This window comes from Orycteropus afer, unplaced genomic scaffold (genome assembly GCF_000298275.1).
Source record: "Orycteropus afer afer isolate SDZICR_OR568_19922 unplaced genomic scaffold, OryAfe1.0 scaffold00229, whole genome shotgun sequence".
Lineage (NCBI taxonomy): Eukaryota > Metazoa > Chordata > Mammalia > Tubulidentata > Orycteropodidae > Orycteropus > Orycteropus afer.
In genome coordinates, this window is record NW_006921816.1 from 1,086,544 (window position 1) to 1,098,528 (window position 11,985).

General features: G+C 36.4%; 1 protein-coding gene across 1 annotated transcript in view; it reads right to left on the reverse strand.

The window, feature by feature from the left end:
• The window catches only part of LOC103203775 (alcohol dehydrogenase E chain), a 16,147-nt gene extending 14,100 nt beyond the window's left edge, over positions 1 to 2,047 (reverse strand). Inside the window, exon 1 of the mRNA XM_007948852.1 lies at positions 2,039 to 2,047. The gene's annotated coding sequence lies outside the window, so the exon portion shown is untranslated. The remainder of the gene's footprint in view (positions 1 to 2,038) is intronic.
• Positions 2,048 to 11,985: the final 9,938 nt, after the last annotated feature.

Genomic DNA, 11,985 nt, shown 5'->3' on the forward strand with positions numbered 1-11,985 from the left:
TTTTTTTTTTTTTTTTAAATCACGTGTCAGGTAGTCCCTGGGCGACTAGTTAATGCTCTCAGCTGCTAATGGAAAGATTTGTGGTTTGAGTCTACCCAGAGGTTCCTAGGAAGAAAGGTCTGGCAATCTACTTCTGAAAAATCAGCCATTAAAAGTTCTATAGAGCACAGTTTTACTCTGACACACGTAAGTTGGAGTCAACTTGATGGCAACAGGTATCATGTCTCAGGCATACTGTGGCCTGTGCTGGGTGAACTTTACACCTTATTATTATGCTCCAAGAGTAGTGTTATTGGGTTCTTGGCCTTATTTTACAAATGAAAAGATTGAGGTTTGAATTGATTGTGTAATTTCCCGAAGTCATAAAGTTGGTGCTGCAGAGAATTAACATCAATCCAGCTTTATCTTTTTTACTACTTTATGGTATCTAAACACCTAAACAAAAGTTAAACAACAATAATTACAATAGCAGTGACTAACATTTATGGATTTCTTTCTATGTACCAGGCAGCATCTTAAGTGCTTGACAGAATTCTCACAACTACTTTATGAGGTAGGTATCATTACTAGTACCCTTTTAATATTTGAGGAAAATAAAAATATAAAAATGCTAAATATACCTGAAGTGTTGTTACAAAGCTAAAAGTTATTGATAGTGCATTTGAGAAAGAAGGATTGATCATATATTTAATGATTTATTATTTTTATTAATACAATTAATTTACCCTTTTACTCTATGAACTCTATTATATCTCTTAAGCTGAGTCTTGGCATGTTCAATTTTTCCTTTTTCTCACTAGTTTTTCATTTAGAACGTAGCATTCCATGGTAAGTGCTAATCAGTAATGAAAGAAAATAAAGAGAGTTAGAATAAGGCAACTGACAATTGGACACTCATGTAATTTCCAAAGTATCTTACTGTACTGGGCCTATAGAGTCACAGAGTATCTGTATAGAAACCTCAGAATATTTAAGTTGAGTTTTCCTATGAATATATTATATTACATGACCCACTCCTAACACAACAAACGTACTGGAATCAGTTGCACAGGCTTTTGCAATTATATAACATGAATTGATTATGCTTAATGACCACATGCATTTCTCTGTACTTGTGAATAATTATGAACCTATGAAAGACTTGCAACCAAACCTCTCTCTTCATTGTGCTAAGAAGTGATTAAAATTATATCAGCATTAATTTTCTATAAAATTCATGTTGATCTTTATATGGAAAAGACACTGCTCTGTAGGATTGCTGTGAACATGTCCTGAATTGTGCAATAACAGATCCCCTATAGTTAGAATTTGCATGTTCATTGCTATTGCATAACTTTGACGGTTCTAAAGCTTTGAGTTCAATATGCCCTTGATAAGAGATTTTATAGTAAGGTTCAAAGGATATTTCAAAGTCCTCTGAATCAAATTCCTCTCATAAAACTTTTATCAGACTGAAATTCCCTGTGTTCATAAAAAGATTATGATTACAAAGAATAGCACATTTAAACTATGGTTTCTTAATAAGAATACAATTTCTTGATTAAACACTACTACTTCTAACACTGTTGTTGTTATGTGCCCTCGAGTTGGACCTGACTTATAGCGACCCCTCCTTGGGTTTCCGAGGTGGTATCACTTTGGAAGTAGATTGCCCAACTTTCCTTCTGAGTGGGTTTGAACCACCAGCCTTCTGGTTAGCAGTCAAGTGCCTTAGGCACTATGCTACCAGAGTTCCTACTTCTAAGGTTAGACTTACAAATTAGTTATGACTAGCTTGAAACAAATTATTACTGTAACCACTGAGCATTTATTAATACAGGAAAGAAAGACTTCAACATACAAAATGTATACCTTCCTGTTACAGATATATAGGAATAGCCTATGTCCATTTTAGTTCAGTATGCATTACATTTGTAGCACACATTGATATTGTATGTCAGTAAATATTGTTTGTAATTTAGATATGCATTTTAGACTATTCATTAAATGCTACATCTTTTTATTTGTTACATAAAAGTAAATTTTTTTTATTGCTTACTTTTCCTGCTGTGCTGCTGGTGCTCATTTTGTTTCTGTCTTCTGCACAGCTTACGAAACCAGTGAGTTCTTGCTGACTGCTGGAGTGCCCAGCAGATATAGTGTGCAGATATTTTGTTTGCTCAAATAACGTTCAATTCTACACATGAGCTGGTGTCCTTAAGCCACACCCATCAATTTATTCTTAGAATAAGTCCAATCAGAAAGCAAAGGCTTTCTGGGTTTTTTTTGTTTTTTTTTTTTGGAATACTAAGCAGTATTTAGCACCTGGCATTGTTTGCAATATGCCAATTCCAGATAATATCTTGATTTCACTAGGTTAAACATTTCCCTACACATAAATTTTAATGTTTATTTTTTCCTGGCTTTCATGTTTTCTTGCTCTTAGTCCTGCACAAGACACAGAGTTCTTTTTTCCCAGGGTCTGCACTAAGCTCCAACTTTCCAATCCAATTATCAGAGTTAGGAAGAAAAAAGAAGTAGGCAAATGAGGTAAAGTAGAAGAGAGCTACAAGCCAGAGAAAGATGTTTGACTCGGCATTTTCTTTCTCTCCATAGCATAGAAATTAGTCACTCATCAGTCACGGAAAAAATGTTTTCTGTTCCTGGCCTTTCTGCTCCACTCAATACCAATCACCATTGATTGAGCACCTCTCTGGACTAGGCAATGTGCTGGGTACAGAAGGGGTAGCAAAGATGAATAAGAGAAGGTCCAACAGGTAGGATGGGGCAATGGTTATATCATGGCCTTTGGATTCAGGCAGACTCTACACATTATCAGCTGTGTGGACTTGAACACATTATTTAACTGTACTTTGCTTTAGTTTCCTTATTTGCAAAATTAGATGAATAATAGTATCACTTCAAATGTTGTTTGATGAATAAAGGAGATGATCTATGTACACTTACTTTGGAGCCTGGCAGTTGGGACAGCCCTCAATAAATATTATCTACAACTTTCAGTCAAAAGAGAAGCTCAGAAGATGGCAGAATAGACAGACAAGCTACACAGACCCTTTTCAACAAAGAAAAGAGAAACTAATTGACACAGATACAGAATCCTGGAGCCCTGAGCTTTGAACAGAAGGATACAGAATGGAATTAAATATCAACTACTAGAAGAATGTGAATAAAAACAGTGAATAAGGAGACAAATAGAGCTACAGACCATAAGCTATCCTGACAACACGGACAGTTTGAATACTAACAAGTGGTATTAGGAGCTGAGCAGTAACTAAATATCAGCTCTGCTCATCAATGGCTGCGTGAACAACTGCACTGGTGGGTGATGACAAAAAAGGGAAACAGCAAAGAAGGAGAAAAACTAAGCTGTGGGCTTTTGGCTGTCTAAATAGCATAGCTATTTTGAATGTTTATAAGCAATGTGGCCATTTTGGATATTTAAAGTGGTAGCATTTAGAGCCCAGTGACCAAAGAATAATCTCCACTTGCCGAGGACAGCACAGCATGGGCAAACACTCTGGAGGCTGATGACTGAAAACGTGCGACATTCTCCTTGTTACTCTTATACCTCATACCCTCTTGGTGAACAGAGGTATGGCCATCCCCCACCTCCACTCACTTTCTGGAGCAGTAGGAATTCCATTCCAGTCTGTGATATGACAAAGCTGATGCCTTGCCCTGTTCCCCCTCCACCCTAGATTTTTTTGTTTTTGTTTGTTTTCTATTTATTTATTTATTTATTTATTTATTAAAATTCTTTCTTTTTCTCTTTTCAGGTTCTAGTTTTTGGTTTTTGTCTCTAGCTTTTTCCTGGTTCCCATCTTTTTTCTTTCTTTCAGTCCTTCCCATCCCATGTTTTTCTTTTTGAATTTTTCTCACTTTTTCCTTTTATTGTTGTTTTACTCTAGCTCTTTTTTCTTATACCTCCCTCCCCAGACATTTTTTTCCTTCTACCTTTCTCTTTATGTTTCTTTTGTCTTTTTAAAATATTTCTTTAAATATTTCTTCTCATTTATTGCCTTTCCTACGCCACTCCTGCCAGTGATTGTTCCTGTGTGTTTATGTGGTGTGTGTTCTTTGTCCTCTTGTTTTTACTCTTTCGGTGGTTTTGTGATTGTTGTTTTTGTCTAACTGAGTGGGAGATAGCAACTATGCCTATACTACCCAATCATACCCATATCTCCTGCGTCCCCAACTACTGAGAGAGGGTAACCACTTGCTTCTGCACCAACTGGCCAATAATAGATGACAGCCAATACAAGCCTGAGTCACTTAATTGCTCTTTACAAATATTTAACAGAGCTCTGTGCACCTACTCTCATTCTCTATCACACCCACCAGGACAGTGCATAAGTGCTTCCAACTAGTGAATAGAGGAGCAGGGTACCCTGCTTACTCAGATATATCAAAACAAAACAATGAAAAAAAATCTTGGGTGAATAACACCAACAAACAGTCATCAATTAAATATAGATACAACATCATGATGTCTCAGAGAAACGGACCACACAAAGAGGCAAGATAAAGTAGTACAAACAAGGGACCAGAGTATAGACCCAGAAAACATCCCTGAGGAAGAAGCAGCTTTGGAACTCCCTGATAAGGAATTCAAAAGAATGATATTTAAGTACATTTAATGGATTAACAGACAGATCAAGGAGAACAGTGACAAAATTAAGGAAAACACAGACAATGTCCTAGAACAATTTAGAAGGAATAAAATGACAAAACAAATAAAAAATTAGAAATGATACAAAATCTACAGATAGAAATACAGAAGATTTATACTAAAATTTCAGAAGTAGATAACACATTGAAAGGGCAAAGAAATGGAATTGAATCAATGAAAGACAGAATTAGTGAGATTGAAGAAAAATATCTTAATACTACTTTGGTAAGGGGTCAATCAGAAAAAAAAAAATGAAAAAAGAAAATATTCATGTAGGATACTATCAAGAGGAATAACCTGAAAGTAATTAGAATTCAGGAACAGGAAGAGGCAAAACCACAGATGAAATTGTCAAAGATTTGTTGGAAGAGGATTTTCTTTATATGATGAAAGATGAGAATATATCCACTCAAGAAGTTCAATGAACCACAAACAGCATAGACACCAAAAGAAAATTACCAAGACATATCATTATCAAACTCACCAAAATGAAAGACAAAGAATCCTAAAAGCAGCATGGGAAAAACAAAAAGTTACTTATAAAGGGCAGCCAATTAGACTAAGCTCTGATTCCTTGGCAGAAGCCATGAAGGTGAGAAGGATATGGGATGGTGTACATAAAACCCTGAAAGAAAACAATTTCCAGCTAAGAATTATATACCCACCAAAACTGTCCCTCAAATATGATGGTGCAATTAGGAGATTTCTAGATAAGCAGAAATTAAGGGAATTTGTTAAAACCAGATCAACCTTATAAGAGATGCTAACAGGATCGTTTGGACAGAGAACCAATGATAGCAAATAACAACCAACCATTAACACACATGATGACATAACCCAGAAACCAATCCAGTTATCGAAGTATACAAAGTGAAATAAACTTAAAGGACTGTAAACAGGGAACCAGGGATGTCCGCTGGCAAATGAAGACTACTACAAACTAAAAGGAAGGGAAAAATAGTGCAGTTACAGGACTTCTAAACAGTGAGTAAGTCAAGACAATTGCAAGATAGAATGGACTGCTCTAAACTTGGGAAGAAAGTTATAAATCACAAGGTAACCTAAAAGAAAAATAATAAACCTTCACATCAAAATAAAAAAGAGGACAAACAAAATATTTAACAAATACAAAAACAATAGCAAAAAGGAAATGATAGCACTATTCATAAACAGAGTGAGCTCAGCACAAAAAAAAAAAATATATAGAACAAATAAATAAGCAGCACCATGAAAAAACACACAACAAAATGACAGCAACAAATTTATACTTGTTGATAATTACACTGAATGTAAATGAATTAAATGCAGCACTCAAGAGATGGAGAGTTGCCAACTGGATATGAAAATATGACCCATCAAAATACTATCTGCAAGAGACATGCCTTAGAGACAAAGACAAAAATAGACTAAAAATCAAAGACTGGAAAAAGATATATCAAGTAAATGGCAACCAAAAAAGAGTAACAAAGGCAATATTAATTTCTGATAAAATTGACTTTAAAACAAAATGCAAAAGAGGCAAGAAAGGGCATTATATAATGATTAAAGGATTGATTGGACAAAAGGACATAACTGTAATAAATATCTACATACCCAATGAAAGAGTCCCAAAATACAAGCAGACTTCAACAGAATTGAAAAGACAGATAGATGAGTCCACAGTAATAGTTGGAGACTTTAATACACCACTTTCGATGAAAGATAGAACAAATGGAAAGAAACTCAACAAAAACGCAGAAAAACTAAATACAATCCAGCAAATTGACCTTATAGACATTTATAGACATCTTATAGACATCTCTGAAGACAGAGCACTTCACCCAACAACAGGACAATATCCATTGTTTTCCAGTGCACATGGAACATTCTCCAGGATACACATACTCCAGGATATGTTAGGCCACAAAGTGAGCCTCAATAAATTTAAACACATTGAAATAATGCAAAGCATCTTCTCAGATCACAATGCTATCAAATTAGAAATCAACAATAGGAAGATCAACAGAAAAAGAGAAAACACATGGAAACTAAATAATACCCACCTTAAAAATGACTGGGTAATAGAAGAAATAAAAAATGAAATAAAAAAAATTCCTTGAATCAAATAAGGACAAAAACACAACATACTAAACTCTTTGGGACACAGCAAAAGTAGTAATCAGAGGGTAATTTATAGCAATAAATACACACATCAAAAAAGAAGAAAAAGCCAATATCAACATCTTAACCCAACATCCCCAACAATTAGAGAAAGAGCAGAAAAAAGAAAAGAAAAGAAAAGAAAAGCCTGTAGTCACTGGAAGAAAAGAATAATAAAGATTTGAGCATAAATAAATAAAACAAAATAGAAAGACAGTAGAAAAGATCAACAAGACTAGAAGTTGGTTCTTTGAAAAGATTAGCAAAATTGATAAACCACTGACAAACTTAACAAAGGAAAAGAGGGAGAGAATACAAATAACACAAACAAGAAATGAATTGGGTGACATCACAACCAACTTAAATAAAAAGGATAATATCAAGATATTATGAAGAACTGTACTCCAACAATTTGAAGATCTACAAGAAATAGACCTTGGAAGAAAGGCCTGGCAATTTCCTCCTGAAAAGTCAGTCACTGAAAACCCTATGGAGCACACTTCTACTCTGACACACATGATGTCATCACGAGTTGGAGTGGAATTGAGGGCAACAGTTTTTTGTTTTCTTTTTTAGAAAGCTACACTAGTGCTGAACTTCATCTACCTAAGAGGGAAGCAAGTATGGTCTTCCATTTTTTCTCACTGTGCTCTTATCATTATAGAATCAGCACTATTTCTAGAGACTGACACTTTCTCTGCCCACTCGTATTTCTGGAGAGCAGGACAAAGGAAGAGAATCTGACCACTTGCCGAAAGGCTTAGGTGGTATCAAGGAAGCTTGCTTGTCCCAGTGAACATGAAATACTCATTAGATTGGTAATTTTATAGAGTGATGGCATGATAGGGAATTGGAAGTAATTTGAGTTCTTAATGAATTGGTGGCTTATTTATGAGGCATGGATTTGAAAGAAGCTAATAGTCACAATTTATTGAGCACCTATAATGTTTCAAAAACTCTGCTGAGTTTTCCATATATTATCACATACGATCTTCAGAACAACTATGAAATGAGGTACGATTATTATTCCCATTTTATAGATGAGGTAAGAGAAGTTCAGAGATTATAGATCCCTTAATATTCTTTCTTAGAGGTATTGGCTTTTGTAACAAAAATGTCCTCAGGGACATCACCACAAGAGATTTATGGTGTGACCATAACAGGCACCCACAAAAGCTATCAAAGGACAAGAATGTGATGGTGGCAGAGCCAAACATGCCTTAAATAACTACTGAACCTTCAGAGACTGACTGACTATCATATACCGGAAGCTCTGTCTCTCTCTCTCTGTGTCTCCCTTTCTCTAGCCTTCGTGTACACGCTCACTCTCCTGCTCTCCCTCTTTCTCTAAATAACCTTTGCCCCCAATCCTTCTGTCTTTTAACTAGCATTTCTCTGAAACTCAGTTCATATTTTGCAGGAAGAAGTTAATATTTGATTGGCCTAGGTTAGATGGTCAGCCATGAAGCATGAGTTAAAAAGAGAGGATTCAGGTTATTCCACACTATGTCCATTGCTATCATGAAGCTGGTAAATAAGCCACAATGGCAGTATTCTAGGCCGTGTCTGTCTGATTTGGAAGCTCATATTATTTCCATTACTGTACAGAAAGAGAGGCGAGCAGAACAGAGTTTGAGTAAGACATTCAGCTGTCTCTTTTCCCTACAAAAACAGCCACCACATTTTATAGGACCTTAGAAAGAATGCTGTCACTGGCAAGAGCTCAGAAATCATCCAGTCCAAATTCCTCAAATTATTGGCCAAAAGACTTGGCAAGCAATTTATTTTTTATTCACCCAAAAGATATGTGGAAGGGAAAAAGATGTAAACACTCAAATGTGTGCACAAACAGCACAACTTAGCTGCCATGCCAATTTTTTAAACATGTTTCTGTAAAAAAAAAAAAAAAAAATTAGCATAATGTGTAATAATGATAATAATAACAGCTAACAATTATGTAGCATTTTATATGTAATAAACACTGTTTTAAGTGCTTTACATTTACTATATCATTTACTCCTTAGATCAATCCTATGAGGTAGGTATTGTTATCCATTTTTATAGATGAGGAAACTGACACCCATAAACAGGTCCTTCAGCCAATGTGTGGCAGAGACAGGATTAGAATTCAGAGAGTCTATCTCCAAATTCTAAACCTTTGTCTGTTCACTGCTCTAGTTCTAGTAGTGGGAATAGCAAACAAGGAATAAAGGAGAAAAATAAGGAAAAATTAGAATACTTGTGACAAATTCAAAAAAATTCCAAATGTTTCAGGCTGAATGAGTAGAAGAAAAAATGTTTAATTTTAGATAACCTTGGAATGTTCTGAGTGAACTGTCTCTTAGGTGTTGGGACACATGGGAATATTATAAACCAAACCAAACCCATTTCCATTGAGTCAATTCGTCTCATAGAGACCTGATAAGGCAGAGTTAAACTGCCTGATAGGGGTTCCAAGGCTGTAAATCTTTACAGTAGCAGACTGCCTCATCTTTCTCCAACGGAGTGGCTGGTGGGTTCTAATCACTGACCTTCTGATTAGCAGTTGAATGCTTTAACTGTTGCACAACCAGAGCTCCTTGGGAATATTATGTTGTTGTTGTTATGTGCCATTGAGTCGGACTGACTCATAGTGACCCCTCCTTGGGTTTCCGAGGCGGTATCACTATGGAAGTAGATTGCCCATCCTTCCTTCCGAGAAGTGGCTGGTGGGTTTGAACCGCCAGCCTTATGGTTAGCAGTCAAGGGCCTTAGGCACTATGCTACCAGAGCTCCTTGGGAATGTTATAAGCAATATAAAAAGACTCAATACATGGCTTTCAGATTTCTGAAAAGAGAGGGAAAATTTTTTACTAGTGAGGTTTTTTTCTTTTCTACCTCTCCCCCATTAATGAGTTTCTTGAGAGATATTTTAGACAAAACAGTCTTTAAGAAAATCGGGAAGAGGAGGTAAAGAGAAAAACAATCTGAAAATTACGTGGAAAATAGCACAGTTGTAGAACAGAAGTCTGAAGCAGGAAGTCAAGAGGAAAGAAGATGTAAGAAAACACAGTTTAGTCACCACAGTTCCTTAATGACCTTTGGTTTTGGTGGGACTTGAGCCAGAAGGCTGAGGTAACTAGAAAGGGGATGAAAAGGATGCACATCACTCTTTAAGAAGTTTGTCAGTAAAAGGAAGAAGAATGGAAAACAGGAGAGCAGCTGGAAGGAATAACTGAATTAAGGGGGAGTTTCTTTCATAACTGGAGCTCTGGCAGCATGATAATGGTGAAAGCTTTCAGCTACAAACCCAAAAGTCAGTGGTTTGAACCCACCAGTTGTTCTGCAGGAGAAAGATGAAGCAGTCTGCTTTCATAAAGATTTATAGCCTTAGAAACCCTATGGGGCACTTTAAGGGTCACTATGATGGTTTTTTGTTGTTGTTGTGGGAGGGGGGTTCTTTCATAATGGTTAGACAGCTGTGTAACTGATGAGGCAGAGGCAATGATTAGTGAAATGAGATCACCATGGATGCTGGTCAAGAGAGTGCCTGTGGAAACGAGTTCCTCAGTGTTCATGACAAGTTAGGAGTTTAGCATCAGGAAAGTGAGATGCCCTATCCTCTGGTAACTGGAGTCCCTGGGTGGAGCAAACAGTTAAACATCTACTAACCAAAAGATTGGTGGTTTTGAACCCACCCAGAGGTGCCTGGGAAAACAGGACTGATTATTGACTTCTGAAAGGTTACAGTCTTGAAAACCCTGTGGAGCAGTTCTACTCTGCAAACATGGGGTAGCCATGGGTCTAGATCAACTTTTAAGCCTAGTGGAATGGCAAAATTGACCAATCCCCATGTTTGGGTTCCATAGACTTTATTTGCATGGTCCCACCCCCACTAGGGTGCCATGTACCTTATTTACATTATTAACAAGCTATTCAATCCCCTTGGTGGGTCACAAACACCTCACATGTATGTAGTTCCACCCAGTCATCTGGTGAGAGTCACAAAGGCCATGACTTGAAGATCCATATTAAGTAATTCACTGCACCCACTATGAGATTTGTTTTAAAATCTTCATTCATTTTGTAGTTTTTGAATCTTAAAATGTAATCAACTCTTTTCACGTCTTTATGATGTCTTCCTGTTCTTACTAATTTTTTTTAATTGTTTTTGGAACTCTGTAAGATAGTCTGTTTATCCATAGTATTCTGAAATTTTACACCTATCTGCTTTGGATAGATCTATTTTTTTAACCATTTTGCTGAGCACTCAGTGGCTTTTATAAATAAGAAAATTAACTTTAGAAATTTACTTAAATTGTTTTATTAATACTCTTCTCTTCCTGCCCTTGTCACCCCGTTTTATATTTTTTTCTTTTAGGAGGTCTTACTACCAAGATAGGGAGCTCTGGTAGCGTAGTGGCTAAGAAACTTGACTGCTAACCAGAAGGCTGGTGGTTCAAACCCACCAGCCACCCCTCGGAAGGAAGATGGGGCAATTTACTTCTGTAGTGATACTGCCTCGGAAACCCAAGAAGGGGTCACTATGAGTTGGGTCAGACTCTGTAGCACATAACAACAAAAACAACTACCAGATATTGGACATCTTGACTTTTTATTTTAATTTTTCTTTTTTTTTTTTTTCCTTTCTCTTTTTTTCCAATCTCTTTATGTTTTGGTCAATTTTCTGGGAGACTTCCTGGGTTTCATCTTCCACCATTTCTATTTCATTTTCCATTTATATTAAACCAAAAAAACCCACTGCCATCAGGTCAATTCTGACTCAGCAACCCTGATTGGGCTTTCAAGGCTGTAATCTTTACTGAAGTAAATTGTCTCATCTTCCTCCCACAGAACATTTGGTGGATTTAAACTGCTAACCTTCTGGTTAGCAGTCAAATGCCCTACACACTGTGCCACCAGTGCTCTCGAGCTCACTTTTGTTCTCTGTATTTTGCATAGAGTAACCTTTTATTTTATGACTACATATCTTCTTGTCTCTCTGAACATCATATCTGATATATTATGGTATATATAGATATATACATATACATCGATATCGATCTCTCTCTATGTATCCTTCTCTTCACAGTCTCTTTTTCTTCCATTTTCTTTTTCTTCTGCTTATGCATTTGATATCTGTCTTTCATGTTGTTGGCTGATGCTTGGTTGTCCTCTATTTTAGAGTAGGGCAACTA